Genomic DNA, 17549 nt, shown 5'->3' on the forward strand with positions numbered 1-17549 from the left:
GGTATCTTACTTGAAGTTTCAGATGTTCAAATAGATAAGACAAGTTTGTAAACATAAATAAACACTGAAATGCATTGGATCAATATTTTTGTGTAAAACAATATCTCTTGTTGAGATGTTAGAGGAGAAATGGCTCTAGGTTTAGAGTACGATATAGGGTCTTGTGGCAGAGGGATGAGAAAGGGCAGATTGGAAGGGGCTGAGAGGAAGGGTAGCTTCCAACACATTATGATAATCCTAAGGAATAATTTCCACACATTTGGTAATTTCCTCTTAGTCTGAAGGTCAGTCAATACAGACACATTAGAGTCACCAGGTGGCCAACTGAGGCAGGAGCACATGCAAGCTCAAACAGGCATGGGCTAGAGTAAGAGCAGAAGCAATAGGCATATTCCCAACAAGATAATGATGTTGAAGAAACTAGAGAGACTGTTTCCCTTAGGACCCTATATATCTGCTTTGGAATCACCTGGATGGGTCCTCACCTGGATTGGCTAAACCCTGGTTGGATCGCATGGGGCCTAACACAAGACATGCAGGTAATTGCCTCTGATGACTCATCACACTCTCTGGTTCAGGGATGACTAATCAGGCTTAAGCAGGTTCAGATACAGAGGTAACTCAGGGCTGGTCTACACTATGGTGGGAGATCGATCTAAGTTACGCAACTTCAGCTATATGAGTTACGTAGCTGAAGTTGATGTACTTAGATCTACTTACTGCGGTGTCTTCACGCGCTCTCCCATCGATTCCCCTTGTGCTTCTCATTGAGGTGGAGTACCGGAGTCGACGCTAGAGCGATCGGCGGTCGATTTATCTCATCTATATTAGACACAATAAATCAACCCCCACTGGATTGATTGCTGCCCCTCGATCTGGCCGGTAGTGTAGACATGTCCTCAGGTTTAAACAGGTTTGGGCTCAGAGGCATTACAAGTCTACAAAAGAGTCACATGCTGTGTCTCACAGTTTGGTATATGTGCTAATCCCTAAGAGGTTATCTGTGAGCTAACATGAACAATTAATTACCTCTTTCTTTTGTTGTGGTTGAGAAAATTGTTTAAAGGTTGTTTTTAAATCATTGCCATGCCAGATTTGTTTTCTACTGGTTTCACTATCTGCCTATTAATCTTAACCTTAATGCTGAATGGTACTTTAACCTGACCTCCCATTGTTTTCCTTAAGTTCTGCAAGTGAAAAAACCACTATGAGTGCATGGCCAGATCCTATACTCTAGATTTACACCTGTGTGAGTAACCCTAGTGACTTCAATGAATTTTTTGTGGGCCCAACTTGATGTCATTAGTGGCATAATTACCTCATATGCCCTTGCAGTTATTTGCACCCCCAAAATGCCAGGTGCTATGTGGGAGGATGTATATAAAACTCATGGACTAAATACTCTTCAAAGAAAATAATCTATAATTCAAGTCTAGGGTGTAGGAGACTCTCCCTGACTCTGCTGGGGCTACATCTTTTGCTAATTATTGGAGAATTTTTCTTTGTAACCTTAGAAACCTTAGTTTTCACTCCCATAAGAAAGTCATTCCAATTGTTAATTTGGTTTGTATTGGGGTATTTAATATCAAATCAAGCCTTTAGAAATAAGTTCCTGTTCCTCATTTCAGATATGAAATTTAGTAGGCTATTATAGCAGAGTATGCAAGGAATGTACACCAAGTCTCTGATCAGATGTCCTTCTCTGTCCAGAATTATAGTCATTCTTGGTGGGGGAAGGTTGAAAAGTTGTTCTGACATTTATTCTGGCAATTTGCTGCCCCTTATAATGTTGGGGTTTTGTTAGCTATGTCAGAGTTGCTAGGCTTGTCTAACAGAATCAGAAGCACATTGTTACTCTTGCTAAACATGTCTTGGTCTTATAAAGGGTTAAAAAAGGTTAAATTAGTAACTTCCATAAAAAAGTCATACACTTTTGTAAGGGTATGATAGGGTGTACCAGGCATTCACTGCCCCCTCCAGAAACCCAACAGCCTTCGTGCATCCTGGCCCCAGGAAGTGTCCCTTTAAGGAGAAGGGCAGCAAGTCTGGACCTCCAGGGGTTACCTAGCAAGGCCTCCCAGGGTCAGTTGCTGCTGGAACTAGTGACACTTGGTCCTCCAGAGACTAGAAGAGCTGGGAGGAGACAGACAGGGCCGTCCTTACTCACAAGCAAAGTACGCAGTTGCTTAGGGCACCAGAAAATTTGGGGCACCAAATTTCTTGGTGCTCTGCGCAGCTGCGTGCTGCTCCAGCCGCTGCTACGGCTCTTCCTCAGGGCCCCCATTCCTGCTCCGCCCCAACCCTGCCCCCACTCCCTTGAGCTCTGCAGCAGCACCGGGCCTGCACTTTCCAGTGGCGGGAAGTGCAGGGACCTGGGCCCAGCCGCGCTACTGATGAGTGCTGGGGGGTGGTTCCCCCCTGCCCGCAAGCCAGTCCCCCCATTCCCCTCCCCACAGAGGCCTGGGGCCCGGCCCCACCCTACCTCAGCCCTCCCCTCCCCTCCCCCCCCGGGGGGGGCTGCGTAGGGCCCCAGAATATCTGGGGATGGCCCAGCAGACTAGATAAAAAGGTGGGGCGGCTTCTATCAAGCGGCAGTTCTGGATGAAGCCAAGAGGAAGGACCTTCCCACTGCCTTAGCTCAGGGAGCCAGGTCTGGTCAAAGACTGAGTGCACTTTGCATTTAGGTCAGTGAGAGACTTTTGATTCATTTTGTGAACTGTAAGGCTCAGATGGGCAGTCCTGAGTTAAACATTAATTGGACTTCTGAAAATTGGGAGAGGCAGCGACAAAGGGGTGAAGCAGTGTTTTGTTAATAGTTATGTTTTATGGGGAGCAGCATGGTCTGGTGAATTGCCCAGTGGATTGGGAGACAGGCGATATGGGTTCTAGTCACAGCTCTGACATTGACCAGCAGTCTGAACTTGGGTCCCTCATTTCATCTCTCTGAGCCTCTGTTTCCACTCCCACCCTTTGTCTCTTTCTGTTAGAGCTCTCAAGGCAGGGATTGTCTCTTATTATGTTTGTACCATGCCTAGCACCATGGGCCTCTGATCTCAGTTGGGGCCTTTTTCATTATCATAATAATAATTTAAGATCAGTCACTGGAGAGTATCTCCACAGTAAATGGTTTATATATATCTTCTCCTGCTGGTCTTTTGTGATGTTTTGGGAGTGGCGATCAGGGGATTAATAAAGTTATATCAAGCCATTATCCTCTACTGATGAAAAGCACAATATAGGGGGTATTATTAGTAGTAGCAGTAGTTTGATCCATATCAAGGTGGTAGTGGCTGAGGGTATGTCTTTGCTGCATGGTTAACTCAGGCTTTTACCTGCGTTTTAGCCCAAGCCTCCCTACCGTGCGCACAGAAATACCTCTCAGGCAGGTTTGGAGAGGCTTTAAGCCTGAGCCAGCCTACCTGGTTGAGGGTGTGTGGGTTAGAACATGAGTTCTGGTTTAATTTGGGCTGCAACCTGCTCATCTTCGCAGTACAGATGCAGGTTAAATCATGTGGGTGCTGTTATTCCTCCCATGCCATTTCCACAGTTCCTGCACAAAGGACAGACAAGCTCTCCCACAACTGACTGGGAAAGAAGCCAAGGGTACATCTACCCAGCAAAAGAAGACCCGGGTCAACTGATTTGGGCTCGTGCTGTGCAGCTAAAAAAAGTCTGTGTAGATATTTGGGCTCAAGGTGGAGCCTGGGCTCTGAAACCCAGTGAGGAGGAGGGTCTTGGAACCCTGGCTCCAGCCTGATCCCGAACATCTACATTGCTATTTTTAGCCCCATAAGCCAGAGTCAGTTGACTCAGGTTCTGAGACTTGCTGCTTCAAGGGGGGAGAGGGTTGCTGAGTAGAAATAGCTCTAGAGTGTTTCAGCATGAAGAACTATGGGATACACCCCCAGACGTACGAGTGAGTGTAGAAACCATGAACACACCGTAATGTCAGTAGGGTTTTGGTGTGGGGATGCTTACCTCTGGGCTAGGCTAACCCAGGTGCTCAGGTCTATCACTCAGATTCACTGTGCAGTGAAGACATACCCGAAAGGTTATCACTGTCTGATGGTTGCTTCAAGGCAGAGGTGAAACCTTAGTGGTGAAGTTTCCACACCAGCATCATCACTGATACTTACTGGCACTCTTGTTGGCCAGCTCAGCAAAGGCTAAGGATGCCATGGGCATAGAGCATGAATCCTCTATTATGTCAGATCCTTCCAGGTCAGAGTATAGGGAGCCCAGCACGGTCAATCCCTGTGACCCTTCTCTTCTTTGGATAGACAGGATTTTAGTCTTCATGGTTGACCATCTTTTATTTTCTGTGGTCACTAAAAATGTGTTAAAAATAAAGCATTTCAGACATAGGCCTCAATTAACTAACCTCTCCATAATTATTTTGTGAGATATTTTCTAAAGCCCCTGTGTTCGCCTTTATGTGTGCGAACAGAAGGGAGTCAGCCCTTGTGGAGGACAATGCATTATAAGTAACTGCAGACAGTGTCAAAAGACATTTGAATGGCTTCCCCACAGGGTAATCCAGGAACAGCCACAGTGAGACAGGAGGGGCTGACAACATAGCTGGTGATAGGAGCTGTACTGTCCCTGGGCTGCAGGGACCTGGCATGGCAGTGCAGAGACTTCAACACTTGCCTTTGGAAGGTCCTGTAAGACCTGCAGACTTGCAGGAGAGGGACACACTCCCTAACCTTTTGGAGGTGGGGCAAATCCTGTGTCTTCATCCGACCTCACAACTGAAGAATCAGAAAAAACGCAGCCAGGTCAAACTTCTGTGTGTGTATGGGGGAGTGGAGGGGGGGTTCTCTATGCAGATGCTTGTAGAGTACAAAGATAGTGAACTTCTACAGTATAAAATAGGTTCTCAGAGGCTGATCCAAAGTCCATTACAGTCAAAGGAAAGACTCCCATAAACTTCAATACGCTTTAGATCAGGCACTCAATGCTTAATCCATTTAAAATAATTTTTTAATCTGGTATTTTTTAACACATTGGTTTTTTGGTGGGTGGACACGAAATTTTAAAAAACACAAACTGTCGTTTCAGGTCAAAACACAGCAATTGTAATTGTAATCCCTGACTAGATATGATAGTATGAGTGCAAAACCCCCTGAACCCTTCAATATTTTCTCTCTTTTGGACAAAATCTGGTTGAACATGTGTACATAATATTGTGGTCTGACTGGACAAAACATGTTTAAAAGAACTGTTTTAAAAAAACCCTCTGAATAAATATCTTGGGTAAAATCCTGGCCACACTGAAGTCAATGGCAAGACTCCCACTGACTTCAATGGGGCCAGGATTTCACCCCAAATATAATTCCTATCTTAGTTCAACATTGCTAATGGTGGGCAGTGATGATAATAATAGTTGACATTTATGCAGGGCCTTTCAAGCAAATCTCCCACAGTGCTGAACAAACTGCTCACAGGGATTACATATAGAACAGCCTCATGCAGCTGAGAAATGTAGGGAGTAGAGACTTCGATGGTGCCTGTGTGAAGAGCACTGAGACTCTGATCCTGCACCATCAAAGTCGATGAGACTTTGCCGTTGGCTTCAGTGAGTGCCAGTTCTAGCCCCTGAAGGATCAGGCCTAAATCAGTGCCAAAGTAGACACTTAAATGACTAAAAATTCAGGCACCTATGTTTGAAAATGGGCGTTATAATGATACCTAGCTCTTATCTAGTCCTTCTCATCAGTAGATCCCAACACGCTTTACAAAGGAGGTCAATATCTTGATCTACATTTTACAGACAGGAAAACTGAGGCACGGGCAGGTGAAGTGACTTGCCAAAACTTACCCAGTAGGCCAGTGGCAGAGCCAGTAATTAGACCCTGGATCTCCTAAGTCCCAGTCCAGTGCTCTATCCACGAAGCCACACTGACTTATTATTTTAGTGCTGACAGCTTCCTTGGTGCTGTACAAAACAAAGGGCTGGTCTACACTCAAATTTTGCTTCTGTTTAACTAAATTGTTTGAAATAACTTAATTAAATCAATGCAACCCCCAAGCATGTGGACTCAGTTATACTGATACAAAGGTGTTTCGATCCGTATAGTTTGTTTCAGTAAAAGCTATATTGACATAAATGCATGTATGTGAGTATAACTGCATCCATGTTAGAGAGTTATACCAAAGTAACTAAATTGTTTTTTCTACAGTTTTAGTTAAATCAGTACAAAAATTGAGTAGACCAACCCTAAGACAAACACATGGTTCCTTGCCTCAAGGAACTATTACTAAAAATGTATAGGCAAAACAATGCTTAGGGTCATATTAACTCCTTGCATTGTGTAGCTTAAGACAGTGCAACCCAGATTGCAGGTCTTCCTCCCCTGCCCCTCTTGCAAATTCTCCCAGTGATGGCTGCAGTCCACTTGAAACAATGGTTCTGAGAGGTGAATATTGCTCTGTAGCTCATTGGGATGTTAATTCTTGAACCTAAAGATGACAATCTAAATATCCGCATTGTTAACTATTCCACTGGCGACCAGTGTAGGAGAAATACTCAATTTATATGCTTATTCCACGGTTCCAAACTGCCCCTTGTGACATCTTCGGTGCCATAAACCAAAGCTTCCAAACCTTCCAGCGTCTTCCTCACAACTTTTGCAGTATAGTTGATATAAAAGCTGTGGCACACCGAACACTGTAAATGTAGGACAGTGTAAAAGAAATGGAACTGAATATAAAAAATTCCAAGGGTTACTGTAGTGACTGTGTTTATTGATTTCCATATTTAAATCAATAAACCTCGCCCTCCCCCATTTTAATGAAAGTGCTGCAGAATTTCCAGATTGATGTAGAAATAGGATGGCAGGGGTTGTCACTGAATTTAGGACCCACTTGCCGGGGAGCACGTGGGGCACTGGGTGTGTTGATAGTGAAGAGGAGAAGCTCAAATTTAATGCAGAAGAAAAGGGGAAACCAGTGTAGAAACCTTCAACAATGGAGGAGTGGAATGGTCAGAGTGGTGGGAAGAGTATGTCTCGGACTGGAGTGGAGCATGAAAGTTAATTGTGGATGTAATGGCTCAGCTGTTTAAAGGCTGTCTACACTATATGTTAGGAGTGTGATTCCCCTGCTTGTGTATGCTTACTCACGCTAGCACTCATTGAACTCGTGTGAGTATAAAGAACAGTGTAGCCATGGTAGCAGCATTGGAGACACAGCTGAGCCGTGCCTGAAAGTGGCAGGTATGTACTCAGCACAGCTCAGCCATGCCTTTACTGCCGTTACTCATGCTACCGCAGTTACACTGCCATTTATGCTAGGGCTAGCTCAGTGAGACCTAGTCCAAGTATGTGTACACAAGCAGGGAATCACACTCCGAGACCGTAGTTTAGATCTACTCTAGACAGCTTGGAAGGTTCCTAGTTTTAACACTAAGAGGGAAAAAAAGGTAATATTTTAAAGTTCATGAATGTGATGACTCTTCAGCTAGAGACAGGCCCAAGCCAAAACTTTGTATCTTTAAGAATCGTCCAGTTTTGAGGAAATTGAGATTTGGATCCAATTCTGAACTCTGCAGCTCAGATCTATCTCTATCCTTAAAACAGTCTGTCATGACTGAAACACTGGAGCCAACCATATTTTGTAACAATGAGCCAAGAAGTCAAACTTTGATACCGAGGTTTTACCTGTACCTGTTGCACTGGCAAAATCCACATTTGCACGTCTAACCCAGTTACTGCATGTGCAAATGGGTACTTATCTGGATGCGTGCACAAATTCTGGAGGAATAACTTGCTTCTAAAACACCCAGTTTAGCTTTAAGTAGCATTTGGATCTTTTAATCTGTTTGTGAGACAACTGATACAGAGCCATATTCAGCAGCTACAGTACAATAGACAGTTGTGGGGTAAGGATCAGGCTTATATAAGCATCATCTGTACTTGAATATCACAGTATTTCTCCTATTCAATTGAAGGAACCATAATGTTAATTTTTTTCAGAAATCTTGGAAAACTTGGGGAAATTCCAAAAGATTGGAGGACTGCCAGTGTAGTTCCAATATTTAAAAAGGATAAAAGGGATGAGCCAGGGAACTATAAACTGGTTACCCTTATGCTAGTCCCAGGTAAAATAATAGAACAGTTATTTCAGGACTCTAGCAACAAAGAATTAGAGGCTAATATATGATATAATAATAAAAATATAATTAATGCCAGTCGGCATGGTCTCTTGGTCTTGTCAAACTAATCTGTTCTCTTTTATTTTGAGAAATTTACAGGTGAGGTTGATAAAGATAACAGTGCTGATATAATATACTTGGATTTCTCCAAGGCATTAGTACCACATGGTATTTTGATTTTAAAATGTGCATTATAATAGCCCCTTCTGGCCTTAGATTCTGTAAAAGAGGGTTGACTATAATGGGGCTATTTGTATGTCTCAAAAGTAAGGCATGAAGTTAGTCTGAACTACTGCTAAATTAGGCCCCTAGACACTTGCCTTCCACTGATTGCAATAAAGGAAGTGTCTAAATCCCTTACACTGCAATTAAAATCTCAACCTCAGACTTTAAATGTCAAAGAGGGGTAACTGGGTAAAAATTAATGGAGGTCAGACTAGATGATCTAATTGTTCCTTCTGGCCTTAAACTCTGATATCTATGACTGACACATGGGATTGGGTATAAATGTAATCTTTTTTTTTCTTTACCTTCCCACCATAGAGTGCAAACATTATTGGAAATTAAAATTCTTTTCAGGAATACTGCATTCAGTATGCAGCATTTGCACTTGTTTTTGCAACAGCTCCAAAAGGGAAAAGGTAAGAAGGCACTTTAACAATAAATTATTCAGAAATACAATGTATTAAGTAAAATGTTAACGTGAAGAAGAAAGCAGAAGCTGATCTCTTAAAACTTGTGATATAATGACATGTCATGAAAAACAATACACAGTTTTGGTCAATCCTCAAAAGAGAGAAGAAACTGGATAGGAAGGGGAAATTCAGGTCTTCTTGCTTATGTAAATGAATTAGTTGTGTGAAAAGATGGAAGAGAAGAGTTCTTTGTTAAATATTTACCATGTGAGCCATGGGTTTACTTACTTAATGAAGCCTAGAAATGTAGAGAAAGGAATACAGTAAAAAATGTTTTTCCTTGATACTAAAATGTCATCTGTGCACTTTTGATATCACTGGAAAGAATTTTTAATCATTAAGGGTCTTATCTAAAGCAGACTGAAATCAATGGAAAAGCTCCCATTGACCTCAATGGGCTTTGCATCCGGCCCTAACTAAACTACTTAATTATTAAAATATTCTTTCATTTTTTATGAATTTTAATCAGTAAGAAGTTCAATTTATGAGACTGCCTGCTTTGTTAAAGTGAATGAAAATAGTTGTTGATTTTTTTCTCAATTTTTTTTGTTAGCATTTGTGTCATTTATGTGTCTGAAATAACAGATGTTACAGCACTTATTTTTACTACTGGCCCTCATACTGAATTGTTGAGACACCATACTGGATCTGATGTTACAGTCCTAATTCAGGATCAGTACACATGGATTTATCTCAGTGGAGATTTACCTGTGTCTGGGCTGGATCAGGTCCATTCCTGGGTCACGTGTTCATCAGCTAGCATTTGCTTCTTTCATATATAAAATAAGCCAGATATCAAACCTAATCTATTTTAATATGTCTATAATACAACAACATGGAGACTGTGTATAGCTAAAACAATTTAATGATAGATGATTGCTATGGGGATTTATGCCAACACAGGCTGGGTGGAAAATGTGACTTCTTTTATTACATTTTGGGACTGATTCACCAAATGCATTACTTCATTTTACACCAGTGTAACTCCACTGAGATCAATGGAGTTACCCAGCATAAAATTGGAGCAATGCACTAGTGAATCAGGCCCAACATTATAATTCAGTTCATCCAAGCTGCAGGATGAAAAATATTAAAGATTATTGCAAAGTGAACAATCTGTATTTCATTAAAAGTTGTTTGCCACTTTTGCTCAGAACTGATAACAAGATTTATGCTGAATAGCATCCAAAGCCTTAGACACTGGTTCAGCCAAATGTCAACTCGTCCTTTCCTGTAGATACTTAAATTTTTATTTTTTTCTTCAATTAATATATTTTGCCCCTAAGAACTGGTCTTAACAATCTGAAATCCCAAATAAAAAAAATGAATACTATAACTGAAACAGGGAAAGAGTGGAGAGCAAATCCAACTCTTTAGAAGGAAGAGAGGTTCTTGTAGTGCAAAATCTGAAACATTTTCACTATTGTTCAGAAAGAACACTATGGGGATGCAAGGTATGTGTGGATCTTTACAATTTTGTGAGAGAGGTTACTCACGATTGCTTTGACTCCAACAACACCCTTTCCTTTGATAGCATCAATGGAGCAGCAATAGGTGCATCTAGAAAAGCTATGCTCAAAAATGTAGAGAAATACTAACCTAGAAAAAGTAATAACATTCATTGGTGGATACAGGGATACAGTCACTCTTTGGATAGTCATGAGACATAAGAAATGATAATTTCCCATGGGTTGTCCTGTACCAGAGTATCCTTATACATACAAGGCAGGGAAGTAGAATTGGACTCGAGATACCCAGAGTGAAATTTTGACTACGTCAAAGTCAATGAGAGTTTTGCCATTGACTTCAGTGGAGTCAGGATTTCACCCCTCGGCTCAATTCCTGGCTCAGCCTCACAATTCTTGTTTGATCTTGGGCAAATTACTTAATCCATCCTGTCTCAGTTCCCTATTGGTAAACCAGGACTAGCACTTCTCTACCTCATAGAGGTGTTGTGAGGATAAAATCCATTAATGTCTGTGAGGTGCTAAGATGTTAGGGCGATAAAGACTAGATAAGTAAGCAAGCAGATAGATAAATATCTGAATTGCAGTATTTCTGTGTACCATGTTTTTTCTGAGCCCCGTAGCTCAGGGATGACTGCATTTCAGTGGTGTTGTGTGCATATAGTCCTTAATCTTGCAAACATTTCACACACATGTGTCTTTACATATGCGTATAGCCTCACTGACTTCAGTGGGGCTCTCATTTGTGTAACATTAAAACATGTGAGTGTCTTCAGGACTGGAGTCATAATTTGTAAAATATTTGGGTATTATATATATATATGTGTGTATATAAAAGATGTTTACTGTGTACCCATGAGTACTAATCTTAGAACCAGCCAAAATAAATTGAAGCAAAAGAACAAGGTAAGTGGAAGTTTGGCAATCATCTACATTAATTGCTTACTGTCACAGCGTGACTGAACCCTTTTAAGGAAGAGTGACTGTGTGACTGAACAGGTGCACCCTGATTAGGGGTCAGGGTAGCACCTGGGGCTAGGAGAGTACATAAGGAGTCTTGGTCAGTAGAAAGGAGAGACGAGTCAGAAGCAAGAAGGCTTGGATGGTGGAGACTCTGGAGCCAGAAGAAGGGCCAGGGAGTGGCCCTGTGGCCACTGTCCTGTATAAGCGGTAGAGAACTGGGAGAGAACCAGAGCTGAAGGAAGCCAAGGGGCTGCAGAACAGTAAAAAGGAAGTTTCCTGCAAGTCCCTGAGTGTGGGGAGAAGGAATGCCCAGGGGAGCAGCCTTGTGACTAGTGTCCTGGCCAAGGGCAGGCAGCTGGGAAAGGATCCAGGAGAGATCAAGGCTGGGGTGGGTAGACACTTTATGTGTAATTCATTTGTGTGTCTGAACTGTATTGCAGTGCACAGGGATACTTCCCTTCAGACTCAGACTGAAGAAGAGTTAAGCGTGATAAAAAACAAGAGAGCCAGAAGGGTTTGAGTTAAGACAGTTGTTCTCAACCAGGGATGCACGTACCCCTATGGGTACGGAGAGGTCTTCCAGTGGGTACATCAACTCATCTTGATATTTTCTTAGTTTTACAACAAGCTACATAAAAAGCACTAGCGAAGTCAGTGCAAACTAAAATTTCATACAACTTGTTTATACTGCTGTATATACTATTCACTGAAATGTAAGTACAAGATTTATATTCCAATTGATTTATTTTATAATTATATGGTAAAAATGAGAAAGTAAGCAATTTTTCAGTAATAGTGTACTCTGACACTTTTCAGAGTAGCAGCCGTGTTAGTCTGTATCCGTAAAAAGAAAAGGAGTGCTTGTGGCACCTTAGAGACTAACAAATTTGTTAGTCTCTAAGGTGCCACAAGTACTCCTTTTCTTGTGACACTTTTGTATTTTCTGTCTGATTTTGTAAGCAAGTAGTTTTTAAGTGAGGTGAAACTTGGGGGTACACAAGACAAATCAGCCTATTGAAAGGGGTACAGGAGTCTGGAAAGGTTGAGAGCCACTGAGTTAAGATATGCAGGGCCATCCTTAGGATTTATGAGGTCCTACGCAATATTATTCAACTGGTGCTCCTGTGCCCGACTTGCTCTTAGCAACACAAACATAAGCTTACAATATTGGAAAACTTACTGTATGCACTTTATTAAAACCAGTTTAAACAAATTAAGCACACTGTAATGCTGATGGACTATGTCGTACCCCCCCACACCCCCATTGCTGACACACCCCGAGCTTTGAATGGAGCAGATGCTGCAGCGGCCCGGGAGGGGAGGGATGAGGCAGCAAAGGATACCGAGCTGCCCTGTTGGTGGGGGGGATGGGGCAGGGGGAAGTGGCTCTTCAGTTGTTCGGTGGGGCCCCGGCCAAGGGGGCTTATCTGGAACAAGAAGCACCCACTGGTCAGGGTGTCCGTCCACTGGGTGCCGGTGCCGCCTCCTGCCCGGCATGGTCCGGGAACCCCATGTTCCCAGCCTCTGCATTCAAGTAATGGCAGGGCTGGGGCAGGCGCAAGGCAGGGAGCTGCATGCGCAGCACCCTCCCACCAGTGCTGCCCCAGGCCTGGCAGGGGCCTGAGAGTGCAGGGAGGTGGCGGGAGCCGCACCAAGGGAGAGCCCAGCTGTGTGCAGTGGCATGGCAACCAGAAAACCCCAGGCCTGCCGCAAAACCTCCCCTCCCACCCCTCGCACCCCCAAGCAGTACGAGCCTCTGGGGGGAGGAGGTGGGGCCAGAGCGGAGCTCCCCTCCGCCCCTGTCACTGGCAGAAGCCCTCAGCTGGAGACTTGCTGGTTGAGAGGAGCAAGTGGGCTGGGTGAGGAAAGGGGAGGAGAAGACAGCCCTGGGCCCACCAGCCGAGAGCAGTGGGGAGAGGGGCTGGGCTGGAGAGGAACCAGCACCTTGGCTGCGGTGTGCATGGAACATCGGGCCAGGCCAGCGCATGGCGCCCTCTTTGGCGGGCCACCCCGGGCACCCACCCCAGGCACCCGCCCCAACTGCCCACCCCAAAAAGGCCATCCCTGGTCCCAGTGGTGCCCTACGCAGCTGTGTATGCCTAAGGACAGTCCTGAAGATATGGGACTTTAGTTTATTCCTTTGAGATGTGTATAATAAATTATCCTGTGACAAGGGTTCACAGCCCAAGACTGTGTTTGGAGGGACTCTGAGAAGGGAGAAAACTGAGGTTGGATGCTTTGGGGCACTTTCCTGCTATCAGGGGCCCTTGAGGAGGGCTGGCATGTTATGCTTACCAATATCCTTGTTTAGATTAACATATGTACTAGTTATTGGGACGCTGGCAGCTCATGCCAAGGTCCTCATATTTCTACTGAACACTAACAGATGCATAGCTGGAATCAGACTTCTTCACTTGTGGGTTAATATTGATAAAGTAGAAAGTGTTTATAAGAAAGTGTTTTCACTCTATTAAATGCTTGTGAGTTGCTGCATGCATTAATCTGACTTATAATATTTGTGTTCCATATGGTAATGTAATATTTGAGTAATTGTATTGTGAGCCTCTGTGAGTGTATGAATCACCATACAGGAGAGGGACATTAACTAGTGTGAAAAGCTGCTCTTCTACAGAAATTGTTATGCCCCACCACAAAAAGGAGACCCATCAATACCAGATGGGCTCTGGTTGGATTTCACAACTGTAAACTCCTTACATCTGGATTGAGAAATAGTCAACAAAAGAACTGAAGACGCTTATTTTTCTGCTCTTCTCCACTTAAGATGAGTCATGCAAGTGGACTTCTCCCATCAGCTGAGTTTGCAGCTGAGAGCACCTGGTAGGAGGGGAATAAAAACCCCAAACCAAAGGAACTAAGCATGTCCATGCTGCTTGGACTCGGGAGAGGTAGGGGCAAGGTATTTCTAGGCATAAGCAAGAGATCCCCAGCTGCTTAGCCTGGGCTAGCCCTAAAAGTCAAAATAATGCTTGCTGATTATAGAAGCCTATATTACTTTTTGACACCTAAGACTGTAACTCATTAGTGTGTCTATGTTTGCTTGCTTCAACCTTGTAAATAACTCTAATTCCCTTTTTCTATTTAATAAATCTTCATATAGTTTACTATAGAATTAGTTAGGAGTGTCGGCTTTGGAGTGAGATCTAAAGCACAATTGACCTAGAGTAAGTCACTGGTCCTTTGAAATCAGGAATAACCTGAATACTGCTGTGATTCTTGATGTAAAGAGCCATCTACCACAGAGATATACTCAATTGGGTGAGAAGACAGACCAGAAAACCCAGGGGGACTGTCTGTGACTCCATGTTAAGGCTGTTAAAGATGACTGCTAGCAATTTGCATCCCTACATAGATGAATATCCCATAGCTCGTACACAGAGAGATATCAATAGCTAATGTGATTCTTCATGTTGCTTACATTTTTAATGTACTAATGGTCTGTGAGACTGCATGTCACAATAAGCATTGCTTAGACAGAATGTGTCTGTACATCATCATAGGGTTCACACTAGCAATCATTATAGCTAAGGTGAAGCTTTTACCCAGTGAATGCCTCTTTTCACTTGTTTTATCAAGATGTGAATTTTACATATTGCCCATTAGCTAATTAGCATTTCTTTCTGTTGATCTTATAATTATGCCCAAACTTCTCAATTTGTTCCATGTGTTTTTCAAGCCAGAGTTATAACAGGCTTTCCCAAGTTTTAGAGCGTGCATATCCTTATTAGGTGTAGCTTCAGTTGACCTCAAAGCAGATATAAATCAGATACGAGAAATCAGGACATATAGACGAAGGCCAAGCAGTTAAAACAAGAGAATGCAGAAGATAGATCTGGACTTCATTAAAACGTTTGATACAGTGCCTCAAAAAAATCTGATGTGAAAAATTAATTCAAAGTGACTTGGGTTTGAGCACTTTCAGATGGCTTGAAAATTAACTGAAAGAGAGTAATGCAAAATGACGATAATATCAAGCTGGTGGTGTCAAGGATGATTTTATTTACAACTGTATTACAGTTCTGGAAGAATGAAACAGTGCATTACTTGAATGTGTAGATAATACTAAACTGGGAGGTGTCAAAAACCACAGTTAGGAAGAAAACGGTATATGAGGAAACCATAAGAATAAAGATATTACAGGAAATAAATTGAGATTCACTGTAGGAAAAAATGTAGACCAATGCATCTGAGGGGAAATAATCCAAAACACAGATATTCATTAGGAGAGAGATGCAGCACTGGAAAAAACAATAATATTGAAAAAGACTTGAGGGTGATTGTGGATGGCAGATTAGCTCTGGGCCTGCAAATCAATATGGCATTTTAGAAAAGTGTGATTGTTGGGACACACATGGAAACAGCACACTGTGGACTATGAAAGCAATAATCTCTCCCTGTATTGCAGAAGGGAGACTGAACCTACAAGTCTGTAGAATTCAGTAAAGTGATTTTAAATTTACATTTTGAGGTAAATAAGCAAAGAATAGAGCTACTGTTTGGAGAATAATAATATGTAGCTGTTATATAGCTCCTTTCATCAGTAGAACTCCAAGTGTTTTACAAAGGTCAGTATCATTATTCCCATTTTACCAGTGGAGACACTGAGGCACAGAGGCACAAAATGACTTGTCCAAGATCACTCAACCAGCCAGAGCGAGCAACAGAAACAGAGAGAATGAGAAAGGTTAAAGGTTTAGAAAACACGCCTTTCATAGTGAAGGACTCAAGGAGCTCAAATCAAATTAAGGGGTAACTTGATTACAGACTATAAATACCTACATGGGAAACTAATACTTGATAATGGGCTCTTCAATCTAGCCGACAAAGATATAGCAAGATCTAATGGCTGGAAGTTGAAACTAGGAGAACTCAGACTGGCAATAAGGTGTCAATTTTTTTAAGTGAGGGTAATTAACCATTGGAACAATTTACCAAGTGTATGGTGGCTTCTTCATCACTGGCAATTTTTAAATCAAGGCTGGATGTTTGTTTAAAAGATATGCTCTACTTCAAAAGGAATTATTTTGGCGGAGTTCTATGGCCTGTATTATACAGCAGTTCAGGCAAGATGATCTCAGTGGTCCCTTCTGGCCTTGGAATCTTTAAGCCCAGATGTCCTGAGTACCAGTACAGTGTTACACTGCTTTATTCTTTATATTCAGCCTACGCTTTCCTCTACTAAATTTTATCCTATTACGCTATGACCACCTACTTTAAATAAGTTTCTCTCTCTTGGTTTCATCATTCAGATATGTGCTGAGAGTTTTCTAATCTGCCCTTATCATTTAGCAAATAATATCCACCTTTTGTTTTAATCTTCTCTGATAAATCAGTCCCTCTGAACAAGTAACAATGTATTTACCTCCCTCAATTCCCCCCATTTTGTACAAATCTTTCTGGTACTAAAATGTCCAGAACTACCAGCAGTATTGTGCATTCTAGAGAAACTAATTTGCCTATCATAATATAATAATTGAAGCCAGGGGAGTTACTCCAGGTTTACACAAAAGTAACAGGGCAAAATTTTGTTTAGTGAGACCTGTTAGACTGTGGAATATAACCTCATTGGAAGTGATGAAAGCATCATCATTTTGGGTAATTTTAAATGAGACCAGACAAAGCACTTGATGCTGTAATGCAATGGTAGAATGTGAAGAAGGAAACCTTCAAAGCTACTTTCATCTCCAGATTCCATGATGCATGAAATATCCTGCATTTCCAGCATTCATAAGGAAGGTGAATCATATTGCTCTGTATGTTCCTTGCAGCTCACCAAAAAGAAAACACTGTGTACTGGTAACCAAACGTTATTTAACAGAACAAAGCTGTATCTGCAATTGTACTCAACATCATACTAGCACTAATTAGCCTTAGTCAGAGCATAATGAATGATTTTCTAGAAAGCCAGATCAAACCTACTAATCCTAAATTGTACTTCTCACTGGAATACCTTTGACAGAATCAGTGCAACATCTTTTAACACAATTAAAGATTGTGAGAACTTATCCAGGATTCTCCATCATGAACATTCTTTTAGATTACTGGAGGTTCAAAGAACCACTGATGATTCTTCACATAATGCTAGGCAGTTAGTAAAATGGGTACTGCTAGTAAAGAATAGACCATTTGGCAGTCCATTTGGAATTTTGAAAGCTGATGGGAGGTACATTGGAGGAACAAAGAAGATAAATAAAAGTATATAAAAAGGCAAAATTATTTATTGTAGTAAATTTGCTACATGGCTCTTGTTAG

This window comes from Lepidochelys kempii, chromosome 9 (genome assembly GCF_965140265.1).
Source record: "Lepidochelys kempii isolate rLepKem1 chromosome 9, rLepKem1.hap2, whole genome shotgun sequence".
Lineage (NCBI taxonomy): Eukaryota > Metazoa > Chordata > Testudines > Cheloniidae > Lepidochelys > Lepidochelys kempii.